Genomic DNA, 17750 nt, shown 5'->3' with positions numbered 1-17750 from the left:
GAAGCACAGAAATTGCATCGGAATTTAATACAAAAGGCACAATGCCGACTTAAGTACAAGAGGACAGACACTCCAACTTTTCTACGATTTGAACCTATCCTGTAAGTCCAGTTTTAGATTCCGATGCTTCACTTTAGGTTTACTGTATCCCTTGGACATTCTTATTGACGATGAAACACAGAAATTGCATCGGAATTAAATTGAAAAGGCACAATGCTGACTTAAGTACAAGTTGACTGACATTCTAACTTTCTATGATTTGAACCTCTCCTGTAAGTCCAGTTTTAGATTCCGATGCTTCACTTCAGGTTTACTGTATTCCATGGACTTTCTTATTGACGATGAAGCACAGAAATTGCATCGGAATTTAATACAAAAGGCACAATGTCGACATAAGTACAAGATTACAGACACTCTAACTTTCTATAATTTGAACCTCTCCTGTGAGTCCAGTTTTAGATTCCGATGCTTCACTTCAGGTTTACTGTATTCCTTGGACCTTCTTATTGACGATGAAGCACAGAAATTGCAACGGAAATAAATTCAAAAGTCACAATGCCGACAGAGGTACAAGAGGACTGACACTCTAACTTTCTATGATTTGAACCTCTCTTGTGAGACCAGTTTTAGTTTCCGATGCTTCACTTCAGGTTTACTGTTTACCTTGGACCTTCTTATTGACGATGAAACACAGAAATTGCATCGTAATTAAATTCAAAACGCACAATGCCGACTTAAGTACATGAGGAATCTCAGTCTAATTTTCTATGATTTGAACCTGTCCTATGAGTCCAGATTTAGATTCCGATGCCTCACTTCAGGTTTATTGTATACCTTTGACCTTCTTGTTGACGATGAAGCGCAGAAATTGCATCGGAATTAAATTCGAAAGGCACAATGCCAAGTTAAGTACGAGTGGACTGACACTCTAACTTTCTATGGTATAAACCTCTCCTGTGAGTCCAGTTTTAGATTCCGATGCTTCTCTTCTGGTTTACTGTATTCCTTGGACCTTCTTGTTGACGATGAAGCACAGAAATTGCAACGGAATTAAATTCAAAACGCACAATGCCGACTTACGTACACGAGGACTGACACTCTTTCTACGATTTGAACCTCTCCAGTGAGTCTAGTTTTAGATTCCGATGCTTCACTTCAGGTTTACTGTATACCTTGGACCTTCTTATTGACGATGAAGCACAGAAATTGCATCGGAATTTAATACAAAAGGCACAATGCCGACTTAAGTACAAGAGGACAGACACTCCAACTTTCTATGATTTGAACCTCTCCTGTGAGTCCAGTTTTAGATTCCGATGCTTCACTTCAGGTTTACTGTATCCCTTGGACATTCTTATTGACGATGAAACACAGAAATTGCATCGGAATTAAATTGAAAAGGCACAATGCTGACTTAGGTACAAGTGGACTGACATTCTAACTTTCTATGATTTGAACCTCTCCTGTAAGTCCAGTTTTAGATTCCGATGCTTCACTTCAGGTTTACTGTATTCCATGGACTTTCTTATTGACGATGAAGCACAGAAATTGCATCGGAATTTAATATAAAAGGCACAATGCCGACATAAGTACAAGAGGACAGACACTCTAACTTTCTATGATTTGAACCTCTCGTGTGAGTCCAGTTTTAGATTCCGATGCTTCACTTCAGGTTTATTGTATCCCTTGCACCTTCTAATTGACTACGAAACACAGATATTGCATCGTAATTAAATACAAAAGGCACAATGCCGACTTAAGTACAAGGGGACTGACACTCTAACTTTCTATGATTTGAACCTCTCGTGTGAGTCCAGTTTTAGATTAAGATGCTTCACTTCAGGTTTATTGTATCCCTTGCACCTTGTAATTGACTATGAAACACAGAAATTGCATCGTAATTAAATACAAAAGGCACAATGCCGACTTAAGTACAAGGGGCTGACACTCTAACTTTCTATGATTTGAACCTCTCCTGTGATTCCAGTTTTAGATTTCGATGGTTCACCTCAGGTTTACTGTTTCCCTTGAACCTTCTTATTGACGATGAAACACAGGAATTGCTTCCGAATTTAATACAAAAGCACAATGCCGACTTAAGTACAAGAGGACTGACTCTTCTTACAGTCTATATTTAGAACCTTTCCTGAAAGACCAGTTTTAGAATTCGATGCTTCACTTCAGGTTAATTGTATCCCTTGCACCTTCTAATTGACTATGAAACACAGGAATTGCATCGTAATTAAATACAAAAGGCACAATACCGACTTAAGTACAAGAGGACTGACACTCTAACTTTCTATGCTTTGAACCTTTCCGGTGAGTCCAGTTTTCGATTACGATGCTTCACTTCAGGTTTACTGTATACCTTAGACCTTCTTATTGACGATGAAACACAGATATTGCATCCGAATATAATACAAAAAGCATAATGCCGACTTAAGTAGAAGAGGACTGACGCTCTAACTTTCTAAGATTTGAACCTCTCCTGTGAGTCCAGTTTTAGATTCCGATGCTTCGCTTCAGGTTTACTGTATCCCTTGGACCTTCTTATTGAAGATGAAACACAGAAATTGTATCGGAATTTAATACAAAAGGCACAATGCCGACCTAAGTACAAGAGGACTGACACTTCTAACATTCTATGATTTGAACCTCTCCTATGAGACCGGTTTTAGATTCCGATGCTTCACTTCAGGTTTACTGTATCCCTTGGACCTTCTTATTGACGATGAAACACAGAAATTGCATCCGAATTTAATTCAAACGGCACAATGCCGACTTAAGTACATGAGGACTGACACTCCAACATTCTATATTTGTAACCTTTCCTTTGAGTCCAGTTTTAGATTCCGATGCTTCTTTTCAGGTTTAGTGTATAGCTTGGACCTTCTTATTGAAGATGGAGCACAGAAATTGCATCGGAATTAAATTCAAAAGGCACAATGCCGACTTAAGTACATGAGGACTGACACTCTAACTTTCTATGATTTGAACCTTTCCTGTGAGTCCAGTTTTAGGTTCCGATGCTTCACTTCAGGTTTACTGTATCCCTTGGACCTTCTTATTGAAGATGAAACACAGAAATTGTATCGGAATTTAATACAAAAGGCACAATGCCGACCTAAGTACAAGAGGACTGACACTTCTAACATTCTATGATTTGAACCTCTCCTATGAGACCGGTTTTAGATTCCGATGCTTCACTTCAGGTTTACTGTATCCCTTGGACCTTCTTATTGACGATGAAACACAGAAATTGCATCCGAATTTAATACAAAATGCACAATGCCGACTTAAGTACAAGAGGACTGACACTCTAACTTTCTATGATTTGAACCTCTCCTGTGAAGCCAGGTTTAGATTCCGATGCTACACTTCAGGTATACTGTATCCCTTGGACCTTCTAATTGACGACGAAACACAGAAACTGAATCCGAATTTAATACAAAAGGCACAATGCCGATTTAAGTACAAGTGGACTGACATTCTAACTTTCTATGATTTGAACCTCTCCTGTAAGTCCAGTTCTAGATTCCGATGCTTCACTTCAGGTTTACTGTATTCCATGGACTTTCTTATTGACGATGAAGCACAGAAATTGCATCGGAATTTAATACAAAAGGCACAATGTCGACATAAGTACAAGATTACAGACACTCTAACTTTCTATAATTTGAACCTCTCCTGTGAGTCCAGTTTTAGATTCCGATGCTTCACTTCAGGTTTACTGTATTCCTTGGACCTTCTTATTGACGATGAAGCACAGAAATTGCAACGGAAATAAATTCAAAAGTCACAATGCCGACAGAGGTACAAGAGGACTGACACTCTAACTTTCTATGATTTGAACCTCTCTTGTGAGACCAGTTTTAGTTTCCGATGCTTCACTTCAGGTTTACTGTTTACCTTGGACCTTCTTATTGACGATGAAACACAGAAATTGCATCGTAATTAAATTCAAAACGCACAATGCCGACTTAAGTACATGAGGAATCTCAGTCTAATTTTCTATGATTTGAACCTGTCCTATGAGTCCAGATTTAGATTCCGATGCCTCACTTCAGGTTTATTGTATACCTTTGACCTTCTTGTTGACGATGAAGCGCAGAAATTGCATCGGAATTAAATTCGAAAGGCACAATGCCAAGTTAAGTACGAGTGGACTGACACTCTAACTTTCTATGGTATAAACCTCTCCTGTGAGTCCAGTTTTAGATTCCGATGCTTCTCTTCTGGTTTACTGTATTCCTTGGACCTTCTTGTTGACGATGAAGCACAGAAATTGCAACGGAATTAAATTCAAAACGCACAATGCCGACTTACGTACACGAGGACTGACACTCTTTCTACGATTTGAACCTCTCCAGTGAGTCTAGTTTTAGATTCCGATGCTTCACTTCAGGTTTACTGTATACCTTGGACCTTCTTATTGACGATGAAGCACAGAAATTGCATCGGAATTTAATACAAAAGGCACAATGCCGACTTAAGTACAAGAGGACAGACACTCCAACTTTCTATGATTTGAACCTCTCCTGTGAGTCCAGTTTTAGATTCCGATGCTTCACTTCAGGTTTACTGTATCCCTTGGACATTCTTATTGACGATGAAACACAGAAATTGCATCGGAATTAAATTGAAAAGGCACAATGCTGACTTAGGTACAAGTGGACTGACATTCTAACTTTCTATGATTTGAACCTCTCCTGAAAGTCCAGTTTTAGATTCCGATGCTTCACTTCAGGTTTACTGTATTCCATGGACTTTCTTATTGACGATGAAGCACAGAAATTGCATCGGAATTTAATATAAAAGGCACAATGCCGACATAAGTACAAGAGGACAGACACTCTAACTTTCTATGATTTGAACCTCTCCTGTGAGTCCAGTTTTAGATTCCGATGCTTCACTTCAGGTTTACTGTATTCCTTGGACCTTCTTAATGACGATGAAGCACAGAAATTGCAACGGAAATAAATTCAAAGGTCACAATGCCGACAGAAGTACAAGAGGACTGACACTCTAACTTTCTATGATTTGACTCTCTCTTGTGAGACCAGTTTTAGTTTCCGATGCTTCACTTCAGGTTTACTGTTTACCTTGGACCTTCTTATTGACGATGAAACACAGAAATTGCATCGTAATTAAATTCAAAACGCACAATGCCGACTTAAGTACATGAGGAATGACACTCTAATTTTCTATGATTTGAACCTCTCCTATGAGTCCAGATTTAAACTCCGATGCCTCACTTCAGGTTTACTGTATACCTTTGACCTTCTTGTTGGCGATGAAGCGCAGAAATTGCATCGGAATTAAATTCGAAAGGCACAATGCCAAGTTAAGTACGAGTGGACTGACACTCTAACTTTCTATGGTATGAACCTCTCCTGTGAGTCCAGTTTTAGATTCCGATGCTTCACTTCAGGTTTACTGTATATCTTGGACCTTCTTATTGACGATGAAGCACAGAAATTGCATCGGAATTAAATTCAAAAAGCACAATGCCGACTTAAGTACAAGAGGAATGACACTTAAACTTTCTATGATTTGAACATCTCGTGTGAGTCCAGTTTTAGATTCCGATGGTTCACTTCAGGTTTATTGTATCCCTTGCACCTTCTAATTGACTATGAAACACAGATATTGCATCGTAATTAAATACAAAAGGCACAATGCCGACTTAAGTACAAGGGGACTGACACTCTAACTTTCTATGATTTGAACCTCTCGTGTGAGTCCAGTTTTAGATTAAGATGCTTCACTTCAGGTTTATTGTATCCCTTGCACCTTCTAATTGACTATGAAACACAGAAATTGCATCGTAATTAAATACAAAAGGCACAATGCCGACTTAAGTACAAGGGGACTGACACTCTAACTTTCTATGATTTGAACCTCTCCTGTGATTCCAGTTTTAGATTTCGATGGTTCACCTCAGGTTTACTGTTTCCCTTGAACCTTCTTATTGACGATGAAACACAGGAATTGCATCCGAATTTAATACAAAAGCACAATGCCGACTTAAGTACAAGAGGACTGACTCTTCTTACAGTCTATATTTAGAACCTTTCCTGAAAGACCAGTTTTAGAATTCGATGCTTCACTTCAGGTTAGTTGTATCCCTTGCACCTTCTAATTGACTATGAAACACAGGAATTGCATCGTAATTAAATACAAAAGGCACAATACCGACTTAAGTACAAGAGGACTGACACTCTAACTTTCTATGCTTTGAACCTTTCCGGTGAGTCCAGTTTTCGATTACGATGCTTCACTTCAGGTTTACTGTATACCTTAGACCTTCTTATTGACGACGAAACACAGATATTGCATCCGAATATAATACAAAAAGCATAATGCCGACTTAAGTAGAAGAGGACTGACGCTCTAACTTTCTAAGATTTGAACCTCTCCTGTGAGTCCAGTTTTGGATTCCGATGCTTCGCTTCAGGTTTACTGTATACCTTGGACCTTCTTATTGACGGTGAAGCACAGAAATTGCATCCGAATTTAATTCAAACGGCACAATGCCGACTTAAGTACATGAGGACTGACACTCCAACATTCTATATTTGTAACCTTTCCTTTGAGTCCAGTTTTAGATTCCGATGCTTCTTTTCAGGTTTAGTGTATAGCTTGGACCTTCTTATTGAAGATGGAGCACAGAAATTGCATCGGAATTAAATTCAAAAGGCACAATGCCGACTTAAGTACATGAGGACTGACACTCTAACTTTCTATGCTTTGTACCTCTCCTGTGAGTCTAGTTTTAGATTCCGATACTTCACTTCAGGTTTACTGTATCCTTTGGACCTTCTTATTGACGATGAATCACAGAAATTGCATCGGAATTTAATACAAAAGGCACAATGCCGACTTAAGTACATGAGGACTGACACTCTAACTTTCTATGATTTGAACCTCTCCTGTGAGTCCAGTTTTAGATTCCGATGCTTCACTTCATGTTTACTGTATACCTTGGACCTTCTTATTGACGATGAAACACAGAAGTTGCATCCGAATTTAATACAAAAGGCACAATGCCGACTTATGTACAAGAGGACTGACACTCTAACATTCTATAATTTGAACCTCTCCTGTGGGTCCAGTTTTAGATTCCGATGCTACACTTCAGGTTAACTGTATAACTCGGACCTTCTTATTGACGATGAAACACAGAAATTGCATCTTAATTTAATACAAGGGGCACAATGCCGACTTATGTACAAGAGGACTGACACTCTAACTTTCTATGATTTGAACCTCTCCTATGAGTCTAGTTTTTGATTCCGATGCTTCACTTCAGGTTTACTGTATACCTCGGACCTTATTATTGACGATGAAACACAGAAATTGCATCCTAATGTAATACAAAAGGCACAATGCCGACTTAAGTAAAAGAGGGCTGACACTCTAACTTTCTATGATTTGAACCTTTCCTGTGAGTCCAGTTTTAGGTTCCGATGCTTCACTTCAGGTTTACTGTATCCCTTGGACCTTCTTATTGAAGATGAAACACAGAAATTGTATCGGAATTTAATACAAAAGGCACAATGCCGACCTAAGTACAAGAGGACTGACACTTCTAACATTCTATGATTTGAACCTCTCCTATGAGACCGGTTTTAGATTCCGATGCTTCACTTCAGGTTTACTGTATCCCTTGGACCTTCTTATTGACGATGAAACACAGAAATTGCATCCGAATTTAATACAAAATGCACAATGCCGACTTAAGTACAAGAGGACTGACACTCTAACTTTCTATGATTTGAACCTCTCCTGTGAAGCCAGGTTTAGATTCCGATGCTACACTTCAGGTATACTGTATCCCTTGGACCTTCTAATTGACGACGAAACACAGAAACTGAATCCGAATTTAATACAAAAGGCACAATGCCGACTTAAGTACAAGTGGACTGACATTCTAACTTTCTATGATTTGAACCTCTCCTGTAAGTCCAGTTCTAGATTCCGATGCTTCACTTCAGGTTTACTGTATCCCATGGACATTCTTATTGACGATGAAGCACAGAAATTGCATCGGAATTTAATACAAAAGGCACAATGCCGACTTAAGTACAAGAGGACAGACACTCCAACTTTTCTACGATTTGAACCTATCCTGTAAGTCCAGTTTTAGATTCCGATGCTTCACTTTAGGTTTACTGTATCCCTTGGACATTCTTATTGACGATGAAACACAGAAATTGCATCGGAATTAAATTGAAAAGGCACAATGCTGACTTAAGTACAAGTTGACTGACATTCTAACTTTCTATGATTTGAACCTCTCCTGTAAGTCCAGTTTTAGATTCCGATGCTTCACTTCAGGTTTACTGTATTCCATGGACTTTCTTATTGACGATGAAGCACAGAAATTGCATCGGAATTTAATACAAAAGGCACAATGTCGACATAAGTACAAGATTACAGACACTCTAACTTTCTATAATTTGAACCTCTCCTGTGAGTCCAGTTTTAGATTCCGATGCTTCACTTCAGGTTTACTGTATTCCTTGGACCTTCTTATTGACGATGAAGCACAGAAATTGCAACGGAAATAAATTCAAAAGTCACAATGCCGACAGAGGTACAAGAGGACTGACACTCTAACTTTCTATGATTTGAACCTCTCTTGTGAGACCAGTTTTAGTTTCCGATGCTTCACTTCAGGTTTACTGTTTACCTTGGACCTTCTTATTGACGATGAAACACAGAAATTGCATCGCAATTAAATTCAAAACGCACAATGCCGACTTAAGTACATGAGGAATGTCACTCTAATTTTCTATGATTTGAACCTGTCCTATGAGTCCAGATTTAGATTCCGATGCCTCACTTCAGGTTTATTGTATACCTTTGACCTTCTTGTTGACGATGAAGCGCAGAAATTGCATCGGAATTAAATTCGAAAGGCACAATGCCAAGTTAAGTACGAGTGGACTGACACTCTAACTTTCTATGGTATGAACCTCTCCTGTGAGTCCAGTTTTAGATTCCGATGCTTCTCTTCTGGTTTACTGTATTCCTTGGACCTTCTTGTTGACGATGAAGCACCGAAATTGCAACGGAATTAAATTCAAAACGCACAATGCCGACTTACGTACACGAGGACTGACACTCTTTCTACGATTTGAACCTCTCCAGTGAGTCTAGTTTTAGATTCCGATGCTTCACTTCAGGTTTACTGTATACCTTGGACCTTCTTATTGACGATGAAGCACAGAATTTGCATCGGAATTCTATTCAAAAGGCACAATGACGACTTTAGTACAAGAGGACTAACACTCTAACTTTGTAAGATTTGAACCTGTCCTGTGAGTCCAGTTTTAGATTCCGATTCTTCACTTCAGGTTTACTGTATCCCTTGCACCTTCTAATTGACTATGAAACACATAAATTGCATCGGAATTCTATTCAAAAGGCACAATGACGACTTTAGTACAAGAGGACTGACACTCTTACTTTCTATGATTTGAACCTCTCCTGTGACTCCAGTTTTAGATTCCGATGTTTCACTTCAGGTTTACTGTATCCCTTGGACCTTCTTATTGACGATGAAAAACAGAAATTGCATCGGAATTTAATACAAAAAGCACAATGCCGACTTAAGATGTACAAGATAACTGACACTCTAACTTTCTATGATTTGAACCTCTCCTGTGATTCCAGTTTTAGATTTCGATGGTTCACCTCAGGTTTACTGTTTCCCTTGGACCTTCTTATTGACGATGAAACACAGGAATTGCATCCGAATTTAATACAAAAGCACAATGCCGACTTAAGTACAAGAGGACTGACTCCTCTTACAGTCTATATTTAGAACCTTTCCTGAAAGACCAGTTTTAGAATTCGATGCTTCACTTCAGGTTAATTGTATCCCTTGCACCTTCTAATTTACTATGAAACACAGAAATTGCATCGTAATTAAATACAAAAGGCACAATACCGACTTAAGTACAAGAGGACCGACACTCTAACTTTCTATGCTTTGAACCTTTCCGGTGAGTCCAGTTTTCGATTCCGATGCTTCACTTCAGGTTTACTGTATACCTTAGACCTTCTTATTGACGATGAAACACAGATATTGCATCCGAATATAATACAAAAAGCATAATGCCGACTTAAGTAGAAGAGGACTGACGCTCTAACTTTCTATGCTTTGTACCTCTCCTGTGAGTCTAGTCTTAGATTCCGATACTTCACTTCAGGTTTACTGTATCCTTTGGACCTTCTTATTGACGATGAATCACAGAAATTGCATCGGAATATAATACAAAAGGCACAATGCCGACTTGAGTACATGAGGACTGACACTCTAACTTTCTATGATTTGAACCTCTCCTGTGAGTCCAGTTTTAGATTCCGATGCTTCACTTCATGTTTACTGTATACCTTGGACCTTCTTATTGACGATGAAACACAGAAGTTGCATCCGAATTTAATACTAAAGGCACAATGCCGACTTATGTACAAGAGGACTGACACTCTAACATTCTATAATTTGAACCTCTCCTGTGGGTCCAGTTTTAGATTCCGATGCTACACTTCAGGTTAACTGTATAACTCGGACCTTCTTATTGACGATGAAACACAGAAATTGCAACGGAAATAAATTCAAAAGTCACAATGCCGACAGAAGTACAAGAGGACTGACACTCTAACTTTCTATGATTTGAACCTCTCTTGTGAGACCAGTTTTAGTTTCCGATGCTTCACTTCAGGTTTACTGTTTACCTTGGACCTTCTTATTGACGATGAAACACAGAAATTGCATCGTAATTAAATTCAAAACGCACAATGCCGACTTAAGTACAAGAGGAATGACACTCTAATTTTCTATGATTTGAACCTGTCCTATGAGTCCAGATTTAGATTCCGATGCCTCACCTCAGGTTTACTGTATACCTTTGACCTTCTTGTTGACGATGAAGCGCAGAAATTGCATCGAAATTAAATTCGAAAGGCACAATGCCAAGTTAAGTACGAGTGGACTGACACTCTAACTTTCTATGGTATGAACCTCTCCTGTGAGTCCAGTTTTAGATTCCGATGCTTCTCTTCTGGTTTACTGTATTCCTTGGACCTTCTTGTTGACGATGAAGCACAGAAATTGGAACGGAATTAAACTCTAAAGGCACAATGCCGACATAAGTACAAGAGGACTGACACGCTAACTTTCTATGATTTGAATCTCTCCTGTGAGACCAGTTTTAGATTCCGATGCTTCACTTCAGGTTTACTGTTTATCTTGGACCTTCTCAATGACGATGAAACACAGAAATTGCATCGTAATTAAATTCAAAACGCACAATGCCGACTTAAGTACACGAGGACTGACACTCTTTCTACGATTTTAACCTCTCCAGTGAGTCTAGTTTTAGATTCCGATGCTTCACTTCAGGTTTACTGTATACCTTGGATTTTCTTCTTGACGATGAAACACAGAAATTGCATCCTACATTAATAAAAAAAGCACAATGCCGACTTAAGTACAAGAGGACTGACGCACTAACTTTCTATGAATTGAACCTCTCCCGTGAGTCCAGTTTCAGATTCCGATGCTTCACTTCAGGTTTACTGTATACCTTGGACCTTCTTATTGACGATGAAGCACAGAAATTTCATCCTAATTTAATACAAAAGGCACAATTCGGACTTAAGTACAAGAGGACTGACACTCTAACTTTGTATGATTTGAACCTCTCCTGTGATTCCAGTTTTAGATTCCGAAGCTTCACTTCAGGTTTACTGTATCCCTTGGACATACTTATTGACGATGAAACATAGAAATTGCATCGCAATTAAATTGAAAAGGCACAATTCCGACTTAAGTACAAGAGGACTGATACTCTAATTTTCTATGATTTGAACCTCTCCTGTGAGTCCAGTATTAGATCCCGATGCTACACTTCAGGTTTACAGTATACCTTGGCCCTTCTTATTGACGATGAAACACAGAAGTTGCATCCAAATTTAATACAAAAGGCACAATGCCGACTTAAGTACAAGAGGACTGACACTCTAATTTTCTATGTTTTGAACCTCTCCTGTGAGTCCAATTTTGGATTCCGATGGTTCACCCCAGGTTTACTGTATTCTTTGGACCTTCTTATTGATGATGAAACACAGAAATTGTATCGGAATTAAATACAAAAGGCACAATGATGACTTCAGTACAAGAGAACTGACACTTCTTACATTCTATGATTAGGACATCTCCTGTGGGACCGGATTTAGATTCCGATGCTTCACTTGAGGTTTACTGTATCCCTAGGACCTTCTTATTGACGATGAAACACAGAAATTGCATCCAAATTTAATACAGAAGGCACAATGCCGACTGAGCTACAAGAGGTCTGACACTCTAACTTGCTATGATTAGAACCTCTCCTGTGAGTCCGGTTTTAGATTCCGATGCTTCACTTCAGGTTTACTGTATCCCTTGGACCCTGTTATTGACGATGAAAAACAGAAATTGCATCGGAATGTAATACAATAGGCACAATGCGGACGTAAGTACAAAAGGACTGATACTCTAACTTGCTATGATTTGAACCTTTCTGTGAGTCCAGTTCTAGATTCCGATGCTACACTTCGGGTATACTGTATACCTTGGTCCTTCTTATTGTCGATGAACACAGAAATTGCATCCGAATTTAATACAAAAGGCACAATGCCGACTTAAGTACAAGAGGACTGACACTCTAACTTTCTATGATTTGAACCTCTCCTGAGATTCTAGTTTTGGATTTCGATGCTTCTCTTCAGGTTTACTGTATACCTTGGACCTTCTTCTTGACGATGAAACACAGAAATTGCATCCTAAATTAATACAAAACGCACAGTGCCGACTTAAGTACAAGAGGACTGACACTTTAACTTTCTATGAATTGAACCTCTCCTGTGAGTCCAGTTTTAGATTCCGATGCTTCACTTTAGGTTTACTGTATACCTTGGTCCTTCTTATTGACGATGATACACAGAAATTGCATACGAATTTAATACAAAAGGCACAATTACGACTTAAGTACAAGAGAACTGACACTCTAACTTTGTATGATTTGAACCTTTCCTGTGATTCCAGTTTTAGATTCCGAAGCTTCACTTCAGGTTTACTGTATCCCTTTGACATTCTAATTGACGATGAAACACAGAAATTGCATCTGAATTAAATTGAAAAGGCACAATTCCGACTTAAGTACAAAAGGACTGATACTCTAACTTGCTATGATTTGAACCTTACCTGTGAGTCCAGTTCTAGATTCCGATGCTACACTTCGGGTTTACTGTATACCTGGGTCTCACTTATTGACGATGAAACACAGATATTGCATCGGAATTTAATACAAAAAGCACAATGCCGTCATAAGTACAAGAGGACTGATACTCTAACTTTCTATGATTTGAACCTCTCCTGTGAGTCCAGCTTTAGATTCCGATGCTACACCTCAGGTTTACTGTATACCTTGTTCCTTCTAATTGACGATGAAACACAGAAATTGCATCCGAATTTAATACAAAAGTCACAATGCCGACTTAAGTATACAAGATTACTGACACTCTAACTATCTATGATTTGAACCTCTCCTGTGGTTCCAGTTTTTGATTCCGATGCTTCACTTCAGGTTTACTCTATACCTTGGACCTTCTTCTTGACGATGAAAAACAGAAATTGCATCGGAGTTTAATACAAAAGGTACAATGCAGACGTAAGTACAAGATTACTGACACTCTAACATCCTATGATTTGAACCTCTCCTGTGATTCCAGTTTTAGATTCCGATGCTTCACTTCAGGGTTACTGTATACCTTGGACCTTCTTCTTGACGATGGAACACAGAAATTGCATCCTAAATTAATACAAAACGAACAATGCCGACTTAAGTACAAGACGACTGACACTCTAACTTTCTATGAATTGAACCTCTCCTGTGAGTCCAGTTTTAGATTCCGATGGTTCACCTCAGGTTTACTGAATTCCTTGGACCTTCTTATTGCCGATGAAACACAGAAATTGTATCGGAATTAAATACAAAAGGGACAATGCCGACTTAAGTACGAGAGAACTGACACTTCTTACATTCTATGATTAGAACCTCTCCTGTGAGACCGGTTTTAGATTCCGATGCTTCACTTGAGGTTTACTGTATCCCTTGGACCTTCTTATTGTCGATGAAACACAATAATTGCATCCGAATTTAATACAGAAGGCACAATGCCGACTTAGTTACAAGAGGTCTGACACTCTAACTTTCTATGATTAGGACCTCCTTGTGAGTCCGGTTTTAGATTCCGATGCTTCACTTCAGGTTTACTGTATCCCTTGGACCTTCTTATTGACGATGAAAAACAGAAATTGCATCGGAATTTAATACAAATGGCACAATGCAGACGTAAGTACAAGAGGACTGATACTCTAACTTTCTATGATTTGAACCTCTCCTGTGAGTCCAGTTTTAGATTCCAATGCTACACTTCAGGTTTTCTGTATACCTTGGTCCTTCTTATTGACGATGAAACAAAGAATTTGCATCCGAATTTAATACAAAAGGCACAATGCCGACTGAAGTACAAGAGGACTGATACTCTAACTTTCTATGATTTGAACCACTCCTGTGAGACCAGTTTTAGATTCCGATGCTTCACTTCAGGTTTACTGTATACCTCCGAACTTCTTATTGTCTATGAAACACAAAAATTGCATCCGAATTTAATACAAGAGGCACAATGCCGACGTAAGTAGTACATGATTACTGACACTCTAACATCCTATGATTTGAACCTCTCCTGTGATTCCAGTTTTAGATTCCGATGATCCACTTCAGTTTTACTGTATACCTTGGACCTTCTTCTTGACGATGAAACACAGAAAGTGCATCCTAAATTAATACAAAACGCACAATGCCGACATAAGTACAAGACGACTGACACTCTAACTTTCTATGAATTGAACCTCTCCTGTGAGTCCAGTTTTAGATTCCGATGCTTCACTTCATGTTTACTGTATACCTTGGTCCTTCTTACTGACGATGAAACACAGAAATTGCATCCGAATTTAATACAAAAGGCACAATGCCGACTTAAGTACAAGAGGACTGACATTCTAATTTTCTATGTTTTGAACCTCTCCTGTGAGTCCAATTTTAGATTCCGATGGTTCACCCCAGGTTTACGGTATTCTTTGGACCTTCTTATTGACGATGAAACACAGAAATTGTATCGGAATTAAATACAAAAGGCACAATGCCGACTTCAGTACAAGAGAACTGACACTTCTTACATTCTATGATTAGGACATCTCCTGTGGGACCGGTTTTAGATTCCGATGCTTCACTTGAGGTTTACTGTATCCCTAGGACCTTCTTATTGACGATGAAACACGGAAATTGCATCCAAATTTAATACAGAAGGCACAATGCCGACTTAGCTACAAGAGGTCTGACACTCTAACTTTCTATGTTTAGAACCTCTCCTGTGAGTCCGGTTTTAGATTCCGATGCTTCACTTCAGGTTTACTGTATCCCTTGGACCTTCTTATTGACGATGAAAAACAGAAATTGCATCGGAATGTAATACAATAGGCACAATGCGGACGTAAGTACAAAAGGACTGATACTCTAACTTGCTATGATTTGAACATTACCTGTGAGTCCAGTTCTAGATTCCGATGCTACACTTCAGGTTTACTGTATACCTTGGTCCTTCTTATTGTCGATGAACACAGAAATTGCATCCGAATTTAATACAAAAGGCACAATGCCGACTTAAGTACAAGAGGACTGACACTCTAACTTTCTATGAATTGAACCTCTCCTGTGAGTCCAGTTTTAGATTCCGATGCTTCACTTCAGGTTTACTGTATACTTCGGACCTTCTTATTGACGATGAAACACAGATATTGCATCCGAATTTAATGCAAAGGGCACAATGCCGACATAAGTAGTACAAGATTACTGGCACTCTAACTTTCTATGATTTGAACCTCTCCTGTGATTCCAGTTTTAAATTCCGATGCTTCACTTCAGGATTACTGTATACCTTGGACCTTCTTCCTGACGATGAAACACAGAAATTGCATACTAAATTAACACAAAACGCACAATGCCTACTTAAGTACAAGAGGACTGACACTCTAACTTTTTATGAATTGAACCTCTCCTGTGAGCCCAGTTTTAGATTCCGATGCTTCACTTCAGGTTTTCTGTATACCTTGGACCTTCTTATTGACGATGAACCACAGTAATTTCATCCTAATTTAATACAAAAACCACAATGCCGACTTAAGTACAAGAGGACGTACACTCAAACTTTCTATGATTTGAATCTCTATTGTGAGTCCAGTTTTAGATTCCGATGCTTCACTTCAGGTTTACTGTATCCCTTGGACCTTCTTATTGACGATGAAACACAAGAAATTGCATCCGAATTAAATACATAAGGCACAATGCCGACTTAAGGACAAGAGGACTGACACTCAAACCTTCTATGTTTTGAACGTCTCCTGTGAGTCCAGTTTTCGATTCCGATCCTTCACTTCAGGTTTACTGTATACCTTGGACCTTCTTATTGATGATGAATCACAGAAATTTCATCCTAATTTAATACAAAAGGCACAATGCCGACTTAAGTACAAGAAGGCGTACACTCTAACTTTCTATGATTTGAATCTGTATTGTGAGTCCAGTATTAGATTCCGATTCTTCACTTCAGGTTTACTGTATACCTTGGACCTTCTTCTTGACGATGAAACACAGAATTTGCATCCTAAATTAATACAAAACGCACAATGCCGACTTAAGTACAAGAGGACTGACACTCTAACTTTCTATGAATTGAACCTCTCCTGTGAGTCCAGTTTTAGATTCCGATGCTTCACTTCAGGTTTACTGTATACCTTGGTCCTTGTTATTGACGATGATACACAGAAATTGCATCCGAATTTAATACAAAAAGCACAATTACGACTTAAGTACAAGAGGACTGACACTCTAACTTTGTATGATTTGAACTTCTGTGTGCTTCCAGTTTTAGATTCCGAAGCTTTACTTCAGGTTTACTGTATCCCTTGGACATTCTTATTGACGATGAAACACAGAAATTGCATCGGAATTAAATTGAAAAGGCACAATTCAGACTTAAGTACAAGAGGATTGATACTCTAACTTTCTATGATTTGAACCTCTCCTGTGAGTCCAGTTTTAGATTCCGATGCTTCACTTCCGGTTTACTGTATACATTGGTCCCTCTTACTGACGATGAAACACAGAAATTGCATCCGAATTTAATACAAAAGGCACAATGCCGACTTAAGTACAAGAGGACTGACACTCTAACTTTCTATGTTTTGAACCTCTCCTCTGAGTCCAGTTTCAGATTCCGATGGTACACCTCAGGTTTACTGTATTCCTTGGACCTTCTTATTGACGATGAAACACAGAAATTGTATCGGAATGAAATACAACAGGTACAATGACGACTTAAGTACAAGAGAACTGACACTTCTTACATTCTATGATTAGAAACACTCCTGTGAGACCGGTTTTAGATTCCGATGCCTCACTTGAGGTTTACTGTATCCCTTGGACCTTCTTATTGACGATGAAAAACAGATATTGCATCGGAATTTAATACAAAAGGCACAATGCCGACGTAAGTACTACAGGACTGATACTCTAACTTTCTCTGATTTGAACCTCTCCTGCGAGTCCAGTTTTAGAATCCGATGCTACACCTCAGGT

Source organism: Schistocerca americana, chromosome 3 (assembly GCF_021461395.2).
Source record: "Schistocerca americana isolate TAMUIC-IGC-003095 chromosome 3, iqSchAmer2.1, whole genome shotgun sequence".
Taxonomy (NCBI): domain Eukaryota; kingdom Metazoa; phylum Arthropoda; class Insecta; order Orthoptera; family Acrididae; genus Schistocerca; species Schistocerca americana.
The sequence above is the reverse complement of the archived record's forward strand: the minus strand, read 5'-3'. Positions refer to the sequence as shown.